The 18,276-nt window shown below is 45.8% G+C and overlaps 1 protein-coding gene and 1 long non-coding RNA gene across 3 annotated transcripts in view; one reads left to right on the forward strand and one right to left on the reverse strand.

Annotated features, from left to right (window-relative positions):
• Nucleotides 1–16,029, reverse strand: part of ST3GAL1 (ST3 beta-galactoside alpha-2,3-sialyltransferase 1) — an 80,612-nt gene extending 64,583 nt beyond the window's left edge. The window contains exon 1 of the mRNA XM_055798628.1: nucleotides 15,860–16,029. The gene's annotated coding sequence lies outside the window, so the exon portion shown is untranslated. The remainder of the gene's footprint in view (nucleotides 1–15,859) is intronic.
• LOC129784008 (uncharacterized) overlaps nucleotides 14,366–18,276 on the forward strand; it is a 68,192-nt gene continuing 64,281 nt past the window's right edge. For both annotated transcript variants that reach the window (XR_008746275.1, XR_008746276.1), the window contains exon 1: nucleotides 14,366–15,814. This is a non-coding gene — a long non-coding RNA (uncharacterized LOC129784008). The remainder of the gene's footprint in view (nucleotides 15,815–18,276) is intronic.

Raw genomic sequence — 18,276 nt, forward strand, 5'->3', positions numbered from 1 at the left:
TAGAGCAGTTTGATTCAATCAAACGGCAAAAGCTGCAAAGGAAGCTCCAGCATCACTCCTTTTTGCTGAAGCGAACCCAGGTTGATGCACATATTGCTGCAGGGGAGAGGACGCAGGAGGGGAGAGCTTTGCTGAGTGGTGCAGGGTTAACCAGGATGTTTCATACCCCCACTAAATCGCACATTTACTTAGGTGGCTCTACTGCTGGTTTATGTCAGGTGAATGTGGAAAAGCAGAGAGGTGAAGACCTGCGAAGATGATGATGATGATGTATTTTTGTGGAAAACAGAAAAATACAGAGAGCTCGCTACACAGTTTTCTGGCTTCTTTATACAAACTATAGACACCAAGCCAAGTGGGTTTTTTGTTTTTAATGCAGACTCCTCAGAGCATCACTCTCCAGCTATTTCAGTTTAAATCAATGAAGTCTTTTCTCCAGGAATACAGTCATTCGCTCCTCCAGTCTCTGCTGATAGACAGGCAGGGTCCACATTAGTCATGGCTAACAACTTGGAGCAACTAGCAATAAAGCTAAAGTATGCCTTCGATGAAGCAGCAGACTTCCTTACTCATTGTAAAGAAAAGTAAAGGTATTCTCCATTCAAACAGCTGTGCATCTCAAATTTCATTCAATATATTTAACGTCATAGCCATACTTTCAGCCAGGAAAAGGTGGCAGGAGCAGATGTTTGTATGAGATAACTGAACCAGTGTGAGCAAAATCTTCCTTTTTGACAAGTGTCCCAGAATTCAGTGATTTTTCACTACACTGGGTGAATTACGGGCTGTAGGTATCCTATGGTCCAGAAAAACAGGACCCTCCACAGTCATCTAAATAACCTCCCTCGTATGTTCATCATTTGTTGTACGTGCCTTGTCATTTCCCTTTGTGAATACACCTTGCTAGTCTGCTGAGCCAGCCATTTACCATCTCTTCCCCAAAAAAGCAATTAAAACATTTGATTCAGTCACTCACGTCCCCCACGCTTTTAGCATTTATAAATATTAACAACCCTGATTGCTATATAGCACTACTGTAGTTTAAAGCTTGGAGCATCTCAAATAGTCATGGCAAAGAGGCAGTTACTGGGAAATCAAAGCTGATGACAGAATTCAAGGATAAAATTTTCAAAGAGAATAAGGCAGGCCATCATGTGAGGCCACCCATCTCGCTCCCTGACATACGGCTGCATTCAGGTAATTCAAACACTGTGCAAGTGTGTCACTACACCAGAACTGTGTTTTGCAGCAATGACAAATGTGACTTGTTCATTTAAGAATATGCATGGGTGTATAATAACGTAACAGTTTCCTTTAGAGCAGCCCTATGAAAAGGTGTATTCAGCTTTTCTTTTATCACAGTACAGACAACAACAATAAACACAGCTTTAAAAATGAGCATGTAGACAACCAAAATGTAAACAAAAAGTGTATCAGTTTGGGGCTGTAAAGGAGTTTGCCATGATGATCTAAAGACAACCTTTGCTTGCCCACCCCAAAACCATACATTTGCCTTCTTTGGTACTTGTCTCAGCAAACACCAACTGAACTTGTACTAAAATAAAGATCAATTTTCTTCACAGCAGATAAGTATTCCATAGCCTTTATTCCAGAAACCCAATTTTTTCAGTTAACAGCTTCACCCCATTCTAGGTTGCAGACCTCTTCATGCCATTCATGACCAGAGACCTAGTGTAGTAGCTTATTTTTACTTCATGGCTAGCAACCAGAGTTACAGCAACTGTAAGTCATTAAAGAGACTTGTCTGGCTGAATAACTTCCAGAATCGCAATGAAGAAGTTATTTAATATCCCCAGACTAAAGGTACTATGCAAATATAGAGTACTGTGTTGTACCAAAGAGGGTTCTCTGATTACCATCTCTTATTAGTCCAATAGAGGTAAACGGATTCTAGCCTGAGATTTTGCAATACAGTTTCCTGGATAAAGAGTCTTTAGTTTAAAATAAACCCTGCTAAACAACCTATAGTCCACTTAGCTTGACAAATTTAAACAATTAACTTGCGGGAAGCCAAGCTGCTTTTTCATATTTGCAGGTCAGCTGCCTTGAGACAATGTCTGAAGTACAAATAGGCTTTCTGGGCCAGATTCTGATTTCATTCAGCATGATGTAAATCAGGAATAATCCCTTTAGAGATTATAGGAGCAAGATCAGATTCAGGCTTTTGGAATTAAGCACAAACCATGTGCTTGCTGGGCTTATTCTAATTCTGCTAAGTACAAAGCGGTTCTCCTTCAGTCTGCCCCTCTCCCATTCTATCTAAAGCACTCTGAGCTGAGGAGCAAAGCAAGTGCTGCTGATAACACCCAACAGAAGACATTTGTCATTGCAAAGAGTTTTGCCTACGGAGTTATTAAATAGGCCTTGCAATTAAAAAATTTAAAAAACCAAACAATAAAACCCCCAAAACTTCAAATTACACAGGCAGAGCAAAGTTGTGTATAAAGAGCCCTCCTGACCCCCGAACCATGAAATGAACCACAATAACCATCTTTTACAAGTAACTAGCACATTTCATTACTTTGATTTGCAGCATCTGGTTCTGGGTCTATATCAAAGGAAAACATAAACAGAGCTTTTGCCAGATGCATGTAACATCCTTAGGAAGCATCTTAACAAGAATTCCAGCATTGTTATGAACAAATGCAACATCATCTGAAAGTCATTTGTGTCCTTCCCCTGCCACCATCTCCTTTGAAAGGTCAAGCAGCAAAAAGTCAAACATGGCAGTGAGTACCTTGCTTATTTTTAGATAAGATCAAAAGCCAAGTCACCACCTTGATGAAACTGTGCATCACTGTACAACTATATCAAAAAGATATAACTTCTGCCATTCATCGTCCTTGTGGTACATCCCTGTTCACATACCACACTGAGTGTGCATGTAGAGAATCCTAGTGAAAGAGGCTAAGGTGTAAGTCTCCATCCTATTTAGATTAAGATACAAATTTCAAAAGTGATGGGGAACCAGGAAGCTACCCACTGAGAAGGATAGCATAAGCCTGCATAAATACTATTCTCATTGATGCGGAGTAGTTCAGTCTCTCTGTCATGATGTTTGTATCATTTATGTCTCCCAAAACACCCTACCAAGCAGCCTGAAAGCCACCTTTAATTCTAGATGCCAGTTGTGTTGCTTTGTTCGCACCTCCTGAAAAAAATTAAAAATTTAACTCTCCCCGCACTCAAGTCACTGTGCAGGTTCCTGCTGCATGCCTTACAGAACACTCATCAGCTTTGAAATGTTTTATCATGTACTGTTGACCATGATCCCTTATCTCATGGCCTTTGAGGAAGAAAACAAGTCTTGGGACAATCTCACAGCCCAGTGAATTTGGACAGGACGTTGAAATTCAATAGGAGCTATAAATGGGGTTGCCACACCTATGTCCTTTGAGAAGCGGAGGGTAACTTGGTAAGAAAGAAAACTTTCTTTACCTTCAGCTGCACCCTTGGGCACTAATGACTGATGGCTCTAAGTACTCTGAGATCCAGAGTGAAGAGTCCTGTTGGCTTTGGGTAAGGAAACTACCACTGACAAGCCGGTTCGTACAAGTGCTTTAAAGATTATGGGAAGTCACAAGCTTTGTAAGTCTCATTAAGCAGATGACACCTTCAGCAATCAATTCACACACACATGCTGAGCAACATCCCTGTGCTGACTCAAAAGGAAGCATGCTACCCACTCTGTCTCTGTAAGATATTTTGGTCTTGCCTTCAACAGTCCCCAGGTAATGAGCAGATGAAGCCCTAATGAGCTCATTAGATATGATAAGTCTATACTCAAGGTTACTGCGCACAACTGTATTCTCTTTCGGAGAAAGGTGAAACCGTCGTGCAGCATTTGTTGCTGATGGAATACAGGATTAAAAAGAAAACACAGCACTTGGTCTGAGATATGGAAACACCTTAACGTGCTTGAAAGTCAACAGTGTTCGTGCCAGCCGAAGTGAGGCTGCCACATACCTGCTCAGGAGCAGCAATCAGCTCCCAAGAGAGCATGGCAGCTGGAAGGGGAGAGCTGAAAGATTGATTTTGACAGCTATAAAAGCAAGAAGGCTTTTAATATTCAGAAAAGTGTCAGTGCCCTAATAACAGAATTTCCATCTCTACAAGCTACACTTATCAAATGAAACCTGATTAGATACAAAAGTAAAAAAGGCACCCAGGCTTTAACAAATTTGAAACAGTTCCCTTTGTAGAGGTGAGGGATCTGTGAAGGAGATACTCTTCAAAATGAGCAAGTATTGCCTGGTTTTACCCTCAGCTTGACCCTCAGGCACGACGGCAGAATGCCACGTTTCACTATTTAAGTGAGGAGGATGCCAGCAGTGCAGGAGCAGGCGGCACCTGTTTCAATGGCACCCAGTTTCACCCTGTGGAAAAGCTATCTTGCAAAGTCAGTCAATTTCTTCCAAGAGTGGGAAAGGTTACACACCACCCTAGTAATCCCACCCTCAGTGTGTGCACCTCTGCCAAGCAAGCCTGAAAGTCCCATAGGAAGTGCAGCAGGTTGCCTTGGGGTCTTCTTGTTCTACCTCCAGTCTGTTCCATGAGAAGCTCCTCACCGAGGACGCACCCCAATATCTTCTGCATCTGTGCATCACAGCCAGTAAATTTCCAAGCAAGACAGTGAAAGTGTACAATTTTTACTGGCAGACAACAGGCAGACTCATTATTTTCCAAACTGAAAAGTATGGTTAGCAGCTCTGAGAACAACCTCAGAGGAGTGTTACACCTTGACGAAATACCATTTTCCAAAATGAAGCTGTGCTGGGTTGTTTGTTTGTTTGTTTTCCATAAAATACAAAGAGCCTCTAAGTTCCTATGTGGTAAAATAAATCAGGGAAATGACATCTTCAGCAAAGCTTCTTTAAGAATTCACACACGCCCAAAAGAGGAGAAGTTGGATGTGTGGGTCCCCGACAGCTTGCCTGAGGAGGATCTAAGGATCGCTTTCTGCTGCGCTAACATCTAACTCTTGGCCAGACTTGTCCCCATAGGACAACTGACCTTTTTCAAAAAGAATAACTTTAAATGGGGAGGATATCTTAGGATTATTTGTCAGTTACTGTGGTGACAGTCCCCACAGACAGGACTTGGGTAGTTTAAGTCACAGGGGAAAAGGGCTACTGTCTAAACTGGGGTGGGGAAAGCTCTTCTCCAAGAAACAATAGAGGCAGCAACCGACCTGAGCGCTTCTGGCTTAATCTGGTAAAATTTTAGCTTTATCTAGCATTCTTTGTCCAGAGCTTTTACAGGTAAAGAAAATGTGTCCTCCTTTTAAGCCAGCAGAAATGAAGCACAACAACTGAGCCCCTCTCCTATGCCCGCAGTGGGTCAGAATGCAGCAGAGGGAGAAACAAACAGCCCCTTCCCTCATGCTCTGTGAAACAGAGACATCCCCCTCTGAATAAGCAGGGATGCTCATTCTAACCTATCAATTCTTCTCCATCCAAACCTCCAGTTTTTCCCCTACTGTAAAAAATCCCCAAATTAATTGCAATTACACAGCAACATCCTCTGCCAATGCTTACACTCAAGTTAGTATTGACACGAGAGTCCCGCCTTGCAGGGAGGCAACTTAATCTAAACTCTTCTGTTTCATTACTACTCCCAAACGTTGTAGCCACTTCAGCAGTTACTGTATCACCTTGTGTTTTTCAACAATCTTGTATTTTTTTAACAGCCAGCATCCATCTCCTGCCTCCTTGCTCTTTGGCCTTACAACCACTTACGCAGCTGCTTGAGGCTTATTTCTGTTTGAAGCATTGGCCGTTTTACGCAGCAGAGTTACAGTGCTTTTGGAGAAGCCCAGGTAGAACACAAAATCAGTGTCTTAACTGGGCGTTTACACCCAAATCTTTTTGGTGTAATTTAACTGTATGAATTGTGAGCCTTACATCAAACAACACCTAACAAATCCGATGGCCTTCTACAACAGGATTACGGCGCTGATGGGTGAGGGAAGGGCAACTGACATCATCTGCCTGGAGTTGTGCAACGCATTTGGCACTGCCTCAAGTGACAGCCTTGGCTCCAAACTGGAGAGGCATGGATTTGACAGACTGACCACTCGGTGGATAAGGAATTGGCTATATGGTCGCACTCAAGGAGTTGCAGTCAACAGCTTGATGTCCAAGTGGAGACCGGTGCTGAGGGGCACTCCCCAGGGGCTGCTGTTGGGACTGGTGCTGTTTAACGTCAGTGTTGGCAAGACGGGATTGAGTGCACCCTCTGCAAGTTCACAGAGGACACCAAGCTGTATGGTGCAGTTGACACCCTGGAAGGAAATGATGCCATCCAGAGGAACTTTGACAGGTCTGAGAGGTGGAACCCACGTGAACCTCCTGAAGTTCAACAAGGCCAAGTGCAAAGTACCACACCTTGGTCAGGGCAATCTCAAGCAGAATCCCAAACAGGCTGCACAGAGAAGGGATTGAGAGCAGCCCTAAGCAGGACTTGGAGGTGTTGGTTGACGAGAAGCTCAACATGACCTGGCAATGTGTATGTGCAGCCCAGAAAGCCAACTGTATCCTAGGCTGCATCAGAAGAAGGGAGGCGATACTCCCCCTCTCTTCTGCTCTCATGAGACCCCACCTGGAGCACTGCGTTCAGCTCTGGAGCCCCCAGCATAAAAAGGAAATTAATCTGTGGGAATGAGTCCACAGGAGGGCCACAAAGATGATCAGAGGGCTGGAGCACCTCTCCTAGGCTGAGAGAGTTGGGGTTGTTCAGCCTGGAGAATAGAAGGCTCTGGGGAGAACATATTGCCTTTCAGTACTTAAAGAGGTCTTATAAGAAAGATGGGGACAGACTTTTTAATAAGGCCTGTAGTGATAGGACAAGGGAAATTGTTTTAAACTGAAATAAGGTAGATTTAGATTAGATATTAGCAAGAAATCATTTACTGTGAAGGTGGTAAGACACTGAAGCAGGCTGCCCAGAGCAGCTGTGGGTGCCCCATCCCTGGCAGTGCTCAAGGCCAGGCTGGACGGGGCTGGGAGCAGCCTGGGCTGGTGGGGGTGTCCCTGCCCATGGCAGGGGGTTGGAACTAGATGGTCTTTAAGGTCCCTTTTCCAACCCAAACCATTCTATGATTCTGTGAAATCACAGCAACTGTTCAAGGACCTATATATATATGCATACATATAGTGGGGTTTTTCTGAAAATTTCCATGATTTTAAAGGACCATTGGGAAAAATAGAAGTAGGTGTCTCAGTTATTTCCTGTAATTTGAGTGAAATTCCCACTTGTAAGTGACCTAAGTCACTCTATTTTTCCTTAGTCTGGAATATGCATCACAGTTCTCCAACATCCTCAAGTACTGTACAGTGCACGTATTGTACAGGTGAATGAAACATTTCCAGTTTCTCAAAAGTGGCCAAGAAACACCTGAATATTGCGCACAACTATGCATATAGTTAAACAGGTCCTGTCAAACCCAACCTGGTGGTCTAGAGCAAAGCTTTTCTGTAATCAGTATGCTTTTTAATGCGTTTTCTTTATTAGGTTGTCTCCCAGACTGCACATACATCTTGCTGCCCTAGCAGGCTAATGCAGTGGCCATTTGAGATGGCAGGATGGCGATGCTCCATCATTCCCAGTTTTATCACAGAGCTGGGTAGCTGCTGCCGTTTCACACATTCTGCTGCCATGACACAGGCTTTTGCTCTATCATTTCTGGTCTGAAGCAGTTTTTAATTCTGCATAACTATTTTTGCGATATTCACAGAAAATCTGCTCTGACAGCCACAGTGAGTCAATGACACTTTATGTTCCTCTATAAGGTCTCAGGAACCAGGCAAGCAAAAGCAGCACACCAACAGCCACATGGAAAAAGGACCAAACTGCATGATCTTTCAGCACTATGGTGATAACCTCGTTGTAGCAGACAAAGAAGAAGTTTAGGTGATTTTTGTCGCATTGGCAGTGCTTTTGCACATCTCTGATGACTGCACTACTCGGAGTGGCAGACAGTAAATTGCTAAAGCCAGCATCCCATCTCTAAAGCTCTTCTGTTTATGTGGTTGAAGATTTCCTGTTAGAGTCCCAACTCAAAATCAAGCTGTTGATCAAAAGGATAATGTTTATATACCTTTACTGGAGTCTCTACGCATTTTCCAGGCTGAACACCTCCAGGAAACTGAAACACTGCCATTTACAGCTGGTGAGACTGGAGCAGAGGAGCTGAGATAGGAGGGGGCTTAGCCCTCCAAGACCACCACAGGTTCTTAGCCACAAGTCTGTCCTCCCACCACCACTGTGCTTGTCCTCAGATGTAAAGTTTGCATCTCACCAGCTCTCCCGATGCCTTGGTTCACTCCAACCTTGGCACACAGATGATGAAGCACAGCAGAGGAGTGGGGGTGGTGGGAGCTGTGGAAATAGTCTGTTCTGTACCCAGGAGCAGATGTGGAAACAGACTAATGAGAGGAAAAACACATGCAAAGGAGGGACAAAACCCACAGAAGGGTACCAGAACAGCAGGACTGAAGGACATTTTGGTGTCTACTCAGGAAGGTCAGAAATGAAGATGCAACTTGGAAAACTCATCCTGAAGCTCTGAAGAAACTCTCAGTGTCTCACACACAGTTTGTATTTCTATGAGCACCTCACGTCGCCATGCTGCAGCCATCAGAATAACGTCAGCAGAGGGAAGTTTTTCACCTGGCAGTGAGATCCTGAAGCAAAGCTGCATCCTCTGGCCCCACAGCTGCACCTCCTCCCCATGGATCCATTAGAGTCCCCATTAGGTGGGTAAGCCACACCCTAGGCATTTCTGGCAGCCCAAAAGAAAGGAGCTGCCCTTCGCCAAATTTATAAAGCATCTCCACTCTACCCTTCCAAACTGTTTTCCTCCTCTTAGTGCCATAAAAGAGGACTTTGATTTCCATATGATATTTTATAAGAGCCAGTTTACATTTGAATATTGCCTTCCTAGACAAGAGAAGTTTTTGCAAGAGTCTGCTTAACTACTGACCTTTTAGAAAGACCAATGCAATTTTTCCTTGCATTTCTGTGTTGCCATTAGAGCACAATCTCCAGATCATGAGAGGTAACTTCATCATAACTTGCATAACTTCATTGCAAAGGTTATGGCATTCTCAGCTGCCGAACAGTAATGTGCCTCCATGTCCTGTCTGCAAACTTAGGATCTACCTGCTTTGTGTTTCCACCACTGCTATTGCTCGAACGCCTCAAGATATTAGGTAGCCCTCAGCATTAGCATTTGAAGTTTGATGCTGAACTTTTGTTAAAGGGATACAGGGCAAGCAAAAGTTAATTTTTACATTTCAGGGTGAATTTTTAGGCTAGAATTAAGCCAGCTGTTTGAGAAGAGCAGCAGATCTGTTTGTAAGATGCAGTGAAGCCACAGGAGACCTGATCGTACAGTCATCACTTCTCAACAAGAACGAATTTTAACTGAAGGGGAAAAGCAGAGGATGTGGGAGTGGGGGGATGAGAAGAGAGGGATCAAGAAGGAAGATTCCTAGTTCTTCCAATAAGCGCTAGACCAAGAAGCAGGAGAGATCCTTTCTTTACTTGAAATGCACAGAATTGCCCTTGAAAAGCTGGGTGAACCTTCTGAAGAATAATGACTTTTAAGTAATTTTGCATTTATGCAAAAATAGTTTCAAAGAAGCAAGAAACAAAAACCAAATTCAGGTGTAATATCAGTATTGCTATTGGCCAGCACTGTGTCGCTGCAGGTCACATCAAATTCAGAGGAATCATTCTGACATTTCTGAAGGCAATCTTTCTTCTTGGCCCTTTCAAAATGATTAACTTTGGCTACCTGAGAATTTGAAATGGACCTGGAATTAAGATTAAGTAAAGTAAAAAGCAAGAATGTTTCACTTGATCAAAACCATAGTTATCTTGACCTGCCTTGTTTATTTGAGGCTTGCTTTGACTCAATGTAAACCAATATTTTTCTGAGTTTTGTCACTGGAAAATCTAAGTCAGATCATCTGCACAAACTGATTTAAATCAAGTTCTAGTAAGAGAAAGCATTAGATGCATGAAGCAATAGTGTTAGCCGCTAAAGTCTTGCACTAATGCAGGCTGCAGCCTGTATACCTACCCAAGGGCAGGTCATGTAAAAGGCATCGCTATATCCCATCAGACTGAAGGAATTTAAGATCTATGCATGGATGCCCTTATCACACCCTGAAAGCTTCGTATGCACTGTAAGATGTCATAAAAGAGACAAATATTGTAAGGTCAGCTCCGATTCAAATTGCAGGTAGCCATATATCATATTCTTTACATATGACTTTGTAGAAGTCTCAGGAGGAAGTAACACAGGTCTCTGCTTCAAGATTAATCCCAAAGGACTGCTTGTAGGACTCAAACTGGTATGTTTCAACCCAAATATTCAGATGATATCTTCTGATTTAATCTACGGTTTTGCGTGCCAGGGTGTAAGCAGGTACCTTAATAAAAAAAATAAAATATATCCAAATCTGTCCACATGTAGGTACACTGGATTTCAGCTGGAGATAGGGAACCCAATTCCTACCTAACAAAAAAAAAAATGGAAGTGATGCCTTATGCTTCCCCGGCAGGGTCATATTAACTGAGCTGGCAGATTTGATAGAATTAGATTTCTTTGTCGAGCTGGTACAGCACTGTGATGTGTCAGCACACACAGCATTTCAGATAAGTAAGATTAAGTCATTGATTGAAGATCCAGCCTCCAGAAATATTGTAGTGTCCTTTAAAAGGAACAACCTTTGTTTTGTGTTGGTGTACCACAGCCAAAAAAAAAAAATAAGAAGTCCACCGATCCTTGGAAAATGTCAGCAGCAATTATCTAGTCCAGAGACATTTTAAAACTGCATCAATTTAGTACCTCAGCTTCACTGTGCCAGTTTTTGCTCTGCAGAATGATCTTCCAAAGGGTCGAACAAGGACTGATCTGGCTCAGAGTTTGGGCATTCCCAGAGTATGCGTGGTCACCTCCATGCCAGCAGCAGTCCCGTGTCAGGCACCAGCAAGGTGGGGAAGGTCATGTTTGGACCCTGGGGCTCCGACCACAGCCACTCAGTCCTCCTTCACTGAAACCCTTGGGGGCAGAAAGCTACAGAGGGCTGAGCCTGCATCAGAAACTCCTGCTGGGAGAAAGGACTTCCAAAGAAATGGAAAAGCTAGTACAAAACCCAAAGGCTCTATGGAAATGATGTCCTCAGAGCAAGCAACACAGACACAGGGCACAACCATTTATGCTGTGCCTCTTTTGCACTCCGTGATACCTCGCCATTGTCCGACAAACAGCTGTGGGTTTATGAGGTTTACAGCTTTCCTGAAATTGTACACCCCTTCTCTGCCCAAAGGCTTTGGTGTCTCATATGCAGGACACAAGTCGTCTTCTCCCGGAGGAAGGATGCACACGGCAGTCCAGATGAAGCAACTTAATCAAGAGCACTTCAAAGCACAGCAGAGCCAGGAACGAATTGCTACCTACCCTCCTTCCCCTCCCAGAATTGCACTTTAACAATTGCTACAGCCTTTACAACTGATGACATCCCTAATCTTAACTCACGCTTCAGAGCAAGCTTCTACCAGTGTTATTGGGAGTTTTATTTTTAAAAGAGCTCCCTGTCACCCCAGACCCCCCCATCTGCCACAATCCACAGCCATTTCACAGCTGTGGGTGTTGCGCAGCCCAACTTACAGGGGCTTTTCAAAGCCTTATAGGACATTTTCCACAAAGTGACTTGAGTTTGCTACTTACAAAATAGAGCATGGGACACTCGGCACCAGTGGAAAGAGGAGGCTGGGGTAAGAGTGGGAAACGCCACCAGGAGGGTGATGGTAATTCTTCTGTGATTGCTGTTAATGAGTGCTAGGGTGGGCCAGAGCCCTTACCAGAACAAGAAGTGATGTGAGGTAGGAGACAACTCTTCTCTGGCAAACTTAATTCCTAAATAGAGGCCACTTACATTGAACATCTATTTCATAACTTAAAGGTTAATGCCCAGAAACCAAATCCAGCTCCCACAGGATCAATTCAGTTGCCAAACAGGTTTCAGATGTTACTGGAGATGCACTGGACATCAAAGCCACCTTCCTGAGGTCTCAAATATGACAAACCATCGAAGAGTCACATCTTTCTGGAACAGCTCCAGAAGGCCAGGACAGATAGTTCAGAGCAATTCAAATGGCACTAAGTGACTATGGCTAAGAAGCAAAGATGCCTGAAGCCTGGTGCGTGATTCACAGCTCCCTGGAGCAGGTACCTGTTGGGCGATACAGAGCAGATACCTACTGGGCGATGAGCTGAATGAACCTTCAAACACCATGCTAGCCCAGAGGGGGATGCAGACATGCTCTGGATGGGCCACAAAGGCATTTATCCATCTCACCAGTGGGACCAGGTGCACCATACCTGCCAGAACTCAAGAGGCAGATGGGAACTACCACATTCCTAGGCTGGCCAAAGCCTCTGTCTGTCTGCAGACACAGGCAATACAGCAATTAAGAGTAATATCAACATTTACAAAAGCAATTTGCCAGTCTGCAACTCTTGCATTAGTTGCAGTGCTCAGAAAACACATCTGTATGGGATGAGGAACTTTCTCGCTGGAGTGGAATTACAACGAGTTGTAAGCTGACAGATAGCCCTTAAGTTATTTTTAACTTGCATACCTCTGACATAACACGGATTTTCACTTAGCAATTCTTAGGCATAGCATAAACTTGACAGACAGGCTTTGATGCAGTTAGGCAGGACTACATACCTGAGAGGGGAAAAGGAACCCCTGCCACACTTTGCTTTATTCAGTGGAATTTACAGTCATGTTTTAACCTATATCAGTAATCTCAGATTAGTTAAAAATGCAGTTGCTTCTCTTCCTCTTGCAAGCCTGACTGTACACAGGCTGTTTGGCAAATATTCTATAGTGATATTTATATCAAAGTTATTAGTACAAAGCTAAGCTGGCTAGCACTGAAAGGTTTCATCAGAGTATCTTGGAAGAGAGGCTGGCTATTAAAAATAATTCTTCCACTTAAACGTTCCTAGGTGAAATCAAATAGCTTCCGGATGTGCCCAGACTACAGTCATGTTCTATGCCAGCATCACATTGCCTTTGGGGCAGAGGGGGGGGGGGGGGGGGGCGGGGGGGCGGGAAGAAAAAGAAAAAAAGTGGTCTGCAAGGGAAAGACAAGGACAGGAAGAAATTTTTTCTCCTACTTCACCAGTTCAAGTCCATCTAGCTACAGGGGCGCGCTGTTTCAGATAAAGCACCAATAACCCTATGCCTACTTCAGCAAAGTATAGAATACATAGAAGATATAGAAAATTAATTAAGCCTGGTATAAGAAAAAAGTTAAAGAAACTCTACTTGTAGCGTCTGACAGTATTGAAACAAGACAAAAAATACATCGTTGTTCAGTTCCCTCAGCCAGTGCCATGAAAAGCTCCACCAAGTGGTGGGATTAACTGAACTAGAAACGCTATGGAGCTGGACTCGCTCTTACTTCCTTTGCTTTTAAAAGCACATTTCTGCTTCACCATGCTTTTGAAAATACTTCTAAAAAGCTCCTAATAAAAACATATTACGAATTTCATTTAACAGCAGCATTTGCAATGCACTTGGCATAAAAGATGTTGTTATAACCTAGAAGATGGAACTGCCTTCTGTACATCCCCAATTTCCCCTCAAATTGCTCCGTTTACATAAACAGAAAAGCAAATTGATTAGCAGATACAAAGTCTTATATCAAATTATGTTTAGTTTTAAAAGCTACCTTCCACAACTGAGATGCCATCACCGTTATTAATATTGTCAAGTTTGGGAGAAAAACTGCAAACAAGGCCACAAGTTCCTTTCTGGCTGGGATGTGTGAAAAATTTGTAGAAACAGGGCAACTTGCCGTCTCCACTGCACGATCAGGCTGTGCACCAGGTGAGCAAGCCAAAAAATAACGAATTGGATTGTTATCTTTCTCTCATTCAGAGACTATGCTCTCACATGCTACTAGCAGAAAGGTAAAATAAACTTATCTTAGGCAGAAGTGTACTTTAAAAATCCAGAGGTAGCTTTAAAGACCATAGACCAGGACTTTGTTGAGGTACAGGGTTTAAACCTGCTGCTGCTGCTGCAACATGACCCTACAGCAGCACAAAAATTGAGTAAATGAAGTGAGAAACTGGCAGAGGAACAGAGTGAAACAGAGTTCACCATGGACCTGCGGTGGGGTTTTGTTATTTCCAAGATAATCAAAGAAAAACAAGTGCCTTTAACTAATACACAAAGCCAGCTTTTTTATTCACATCCAACCTTTCCCTCCTACCCCCACCCCCACCCCAATCCCCACCCGAATAGGTGTTCAAACAGATGAAAAACTGTCAAATTCTCAGATACGCCCAGAAAGGGCCTCAAGTGCAGCTTCCACCCTGGGAGCAGCTCTCCCAAGGCATTCCAGGGGGCAAAGCCCCGCCAGCCCCGGGGCAGACTGGAAAAATTGAGGAGGGGTGAACACAGCAGCTGCAGAAGGCACTGGCTGGCATGGGTGTCGCGGGACACTGACGGGCACGGCAATCCAAATATTTCCAAGCAGATGCTTCACACAGAGCCGCCCCTCCAGCTAAAGCCCCTAAATAATATACAGGAGTGTGCTGCTAATTGAGCGTCTTCCCAACGGCCAAGAGGCAGGAAGACTCCGGTTAAAGGCAACTCCGCACTTTAACTTAAATGAAGTCCTGAGGACAGGCTCAAACTACAATAGGAAGTTTCTTTTCTTATATCCTTGAATTTCCTGTCCCTTTTCCACACTGAAATTTAATTTCCTTTTCAAAGGGAGCTTTTGGAGCTTATGAAAATTGACCCAAAAGATTACAAGGGCTTTGTCACCCTTCCAATCTCTCTGAAAGATCCATAATTAGGGAGGTTTTTCCTTTAACATGTGTGCCCAGCAGGCAAATATATAATTCAGGCTTACAATTACATGAACGAGCTATTTCAATGTATTGGATACATACAAGCCCAACCATTACAAAAAAAAGAGTTCAAAAATCTCGTGTGTTTCAGAGGAAAAGATAGGCATCAAGGCATGTTTTTAAGGGTTTGTTTTCATTTACGCCAGACTAAATACAATTACAGGAAGGACCTCGGATGTATGTTTCCTATGAAGACGAATATATCAAGTGCAATAAAAACACACCTAACAACCAAACTGCTGACCTCAGATGAGTCATTTATACTCCACTGGAAATTAATTGTGCAAGCAGATAGGTGTGCGTGGATACCGAAGGCAGCTGTTTGCCTTTTTTCCCCTCTTCTAACGGAGCGACACCGGCTCTCCCCTCTCGCCGCACAGCCTACCCGGGGGTGGGAGGGTAATAAAAATAAAAATGAAAAACCACCAGGGTGCGGGACTCCGCCAGGCTGGACCCCCGGGCTGCTGCCCACCCTGTAGCCGAGCGGCCCTGCCGGCAGGTCTGGGGGATGCCGGGGGCAGCCCGAGGGGGTCCCCCCGAGCGGGAGGCGGCAGGGGCAGCGCCCGGAGGTGCGCCTGGCCCCGGAGCCGCCTCGGCACCCGCAGCCTCCCCTCCGCCGCCCGCCCCCGCCGGGGAAATCCCGGCTGCGTGGGGCGAAGCCGCCCCGGGCCAGACTGTCGGGGCATCCGCCGGAGGATGCTGCCAGGTCCGCCGGGGCCGCCCCCAGCTTCTAAACAAGACTAATTAGAAAAATAACAACTTCAGAGACGAACGAGGAGCTGGAAGGGAGGGGGAGGCTCCCGCCGCGCCTTTTGCAGCGGGAGGGAGCGGGAGAGCTCGCAGGTAAGCGGGGAGGAGGGCGGCGGGGGGGGGGGGCGCGGTACTCACGGTGGGACGCGGGGGGCCGGCGGGCCGGCGAGCCCCATGGCCGGGGAAGGGCGATCGCTGCTGCTGCTGCCGCCGCCGCCGCTGCCTCGCTGTGTGGCGGCGCTGCCCGCGGAGCCTCTCCAGGCGCCCCGTCCCTCCCCTTCCCTCCCCGGCAGGGCTTCCTGCCCGCTCATATAGCGCGCCCCCAGCCACGTGGACGGCGCCGGGGGCTCCCGCCGGCTCCTCCTCGGAGCCGGGCAGGGCGGTACCGGGGCGGGCGGTACCGGGGCGGGCGGTACCGGGGCGCCCCCGCCCCGCCCCCTCTAGGCCACTGAGCGGGGCTGCGCCCGTCGGGGCTGCGGCCGCCCGCGGCCGGGGGGGGGTGCAGGGGGCAGGCTGCCCCCCGAGCGGCCCCGGGGGAAACCCCTGCGGGCACCGCGGCCGGCCCGGAGGGCCACCGCCCCGGGAACCGGTGTTGTCCCCCCTCCCTGAAACGCCGCTGTCTGAAATGGGCTGCGTGGAGCCCGACGGTGGTCACAGCAGGGGAGGTGGAAAGGAATCCCGTGCTTCTCGGAGGAGAAAACGCACGCTGTATCATTAATAACAGTAAAATAAAATAGCACAGAGTAAATAATGCCTTCTCTCGGTTCAGCACCAGACGTTTTTAAGGTGACTGTAAAACACTGTAGAATTAAAAAGAATACAGCATCATTAAAGAATCCCCCAGACAGAGACATTCAACTGAAAAAGTGGCTGCTAAAACTATTTAACAACAAAATGTTGGCTTTTTTAGTGTCCCTGTGTAAAGACTGGAGCCAAGACAAGTGGGGAGGTTACAGCACCTCCAAAGAACCTAATGATCTCTCTGGTCTCCTCTCCGGCCACCCCAACGCCCTCCACCCCACACCCTCCCACCCCCACACACCCCTTGTAGGCAGCATAAAATGCACAGCGAACAACCGCAGCACATGTCAGCAGGGAGGATGTATTCCTGAGCTCTGAAAAAGTGTTCCTTAGTGCTGGATAGCCGGTGCATAATTCCCTTTGTGAAGAGGATGAGTTTATAGGTTATTAATCTACTTACTGAAACTGCCCACGTTGTTGCTTTATTACATCCAGCACAACATAACTTCCACTGGAAGCTGTAATATGCTACGTAGGAGCTGCAAGTCATCAATCATCACGGAGCTTGTTTCCATAGAGTTATATTAGTAAAAGCTTAAGTGTGAATTTAGACCGGTGTCACATCGTGTACTGCGCTGCGCAGATATTTGCGGTCGGGTGTGAGTACCTGTGACAGGCTGAGCTTTCTGCTTGGGAGCATAAGGCGGTACAAAACCTTCCAGGGGCTCACCCCACCACTGAATCCTGGCCCTGGTTACTGCAGAGCAACATAGTATGATCTGCCTCATAAACAGGGCTTGGAAGGGATTTAATCTAAAGGAATGACAGAAGACTAAAAGTAGTGTTCTTTTACCAGGAATGTATCAACGAAGGAATTGCTGTGTGGGGGAAACAGTGTATTAAATAGCTCTTCACTGCTTTTTCCCCCAAGAGCTGCTTGCTACTTTGCTACAGGTGGGATAGGGCCCTGGAGGAGTTCCAACCTTTTCACCTGTGACACTTTCTGTAACCCTCTTGACTTGGTAACTCTCATACCTTCAGGCAAATTAGTTGAATTTGCTGCTTTATTTTCTTCCTGATGAGGGTAGGTGAGTGGGTCTGTTTATGAAAAAATCACTGGGGCGCAGCTCACCAGCCAAAAGGCTGTGCATCAGATTTGGAGACCTCTCCCAAGCATTTTTGAGGTGATGGAGGGAGAGAGAGGGGGATAAGGGCTCTGAAGAATATCCTATGAAAGCAACAGGGTCTGGGGAAGGAAGAGCCTGAGCACTCTGCATTTCACTACCTGCTGTACCACACCTGGTCTGTCCATGAGTTTAACAGAGAAAAAGAATGATTCCAGTAAAACAGGCGATTTCTCATCATACGGTAGATGAAGTTTTACTGGTGTGGCTACAGGTTGTATCAAGGAAAGCACCCTGCAGTCAAGAATGTCCGTATTAAGGATAGTTAATTGAATGACACTGGCCCAGGCTGCCCAGAGCAGCTGTGGGTGCCCCATCCCTGGCAGGGCTCAAGGCCAGGCTGGACGGGGCTGGGAGCAACCTGGTCTGGCGGGAGGTGTCCCTGCCCATGGCAGGGGGGTGGGAACTGGATGATCCCTTCCAACCCAAATCAATCTATGATTTTATGAATGAAGAAAGGGAGCAGGGGATAATATGAAGTTTTATCTGCATTTTCAGTCCTATTTCTGCACCGTTTCTCTGGAGTACACAAGGGGTAAAATACGGTGCCACACCAGCCTCGGTTACCAGTTGCAAGGAGGACAAGACAAGGAGGGTGCTTGCCCCTGGGGTGCCTCGAGGAGGCAGGAC

This window comes from Falco peregrinus, chromosome 3 (genome assembly GCF_023634155.1).
Source record: "Falco peregrinus isolate bFalPer1 chromosome 3, bFalPer1.pri, whole genome shotgun sequence".
NCBI classification, from domain to species: Eukaryota; Metazoa; Chordata; class Aves; order Falconiformes; family Falconidae; genus Falco; species Falco peregrinus.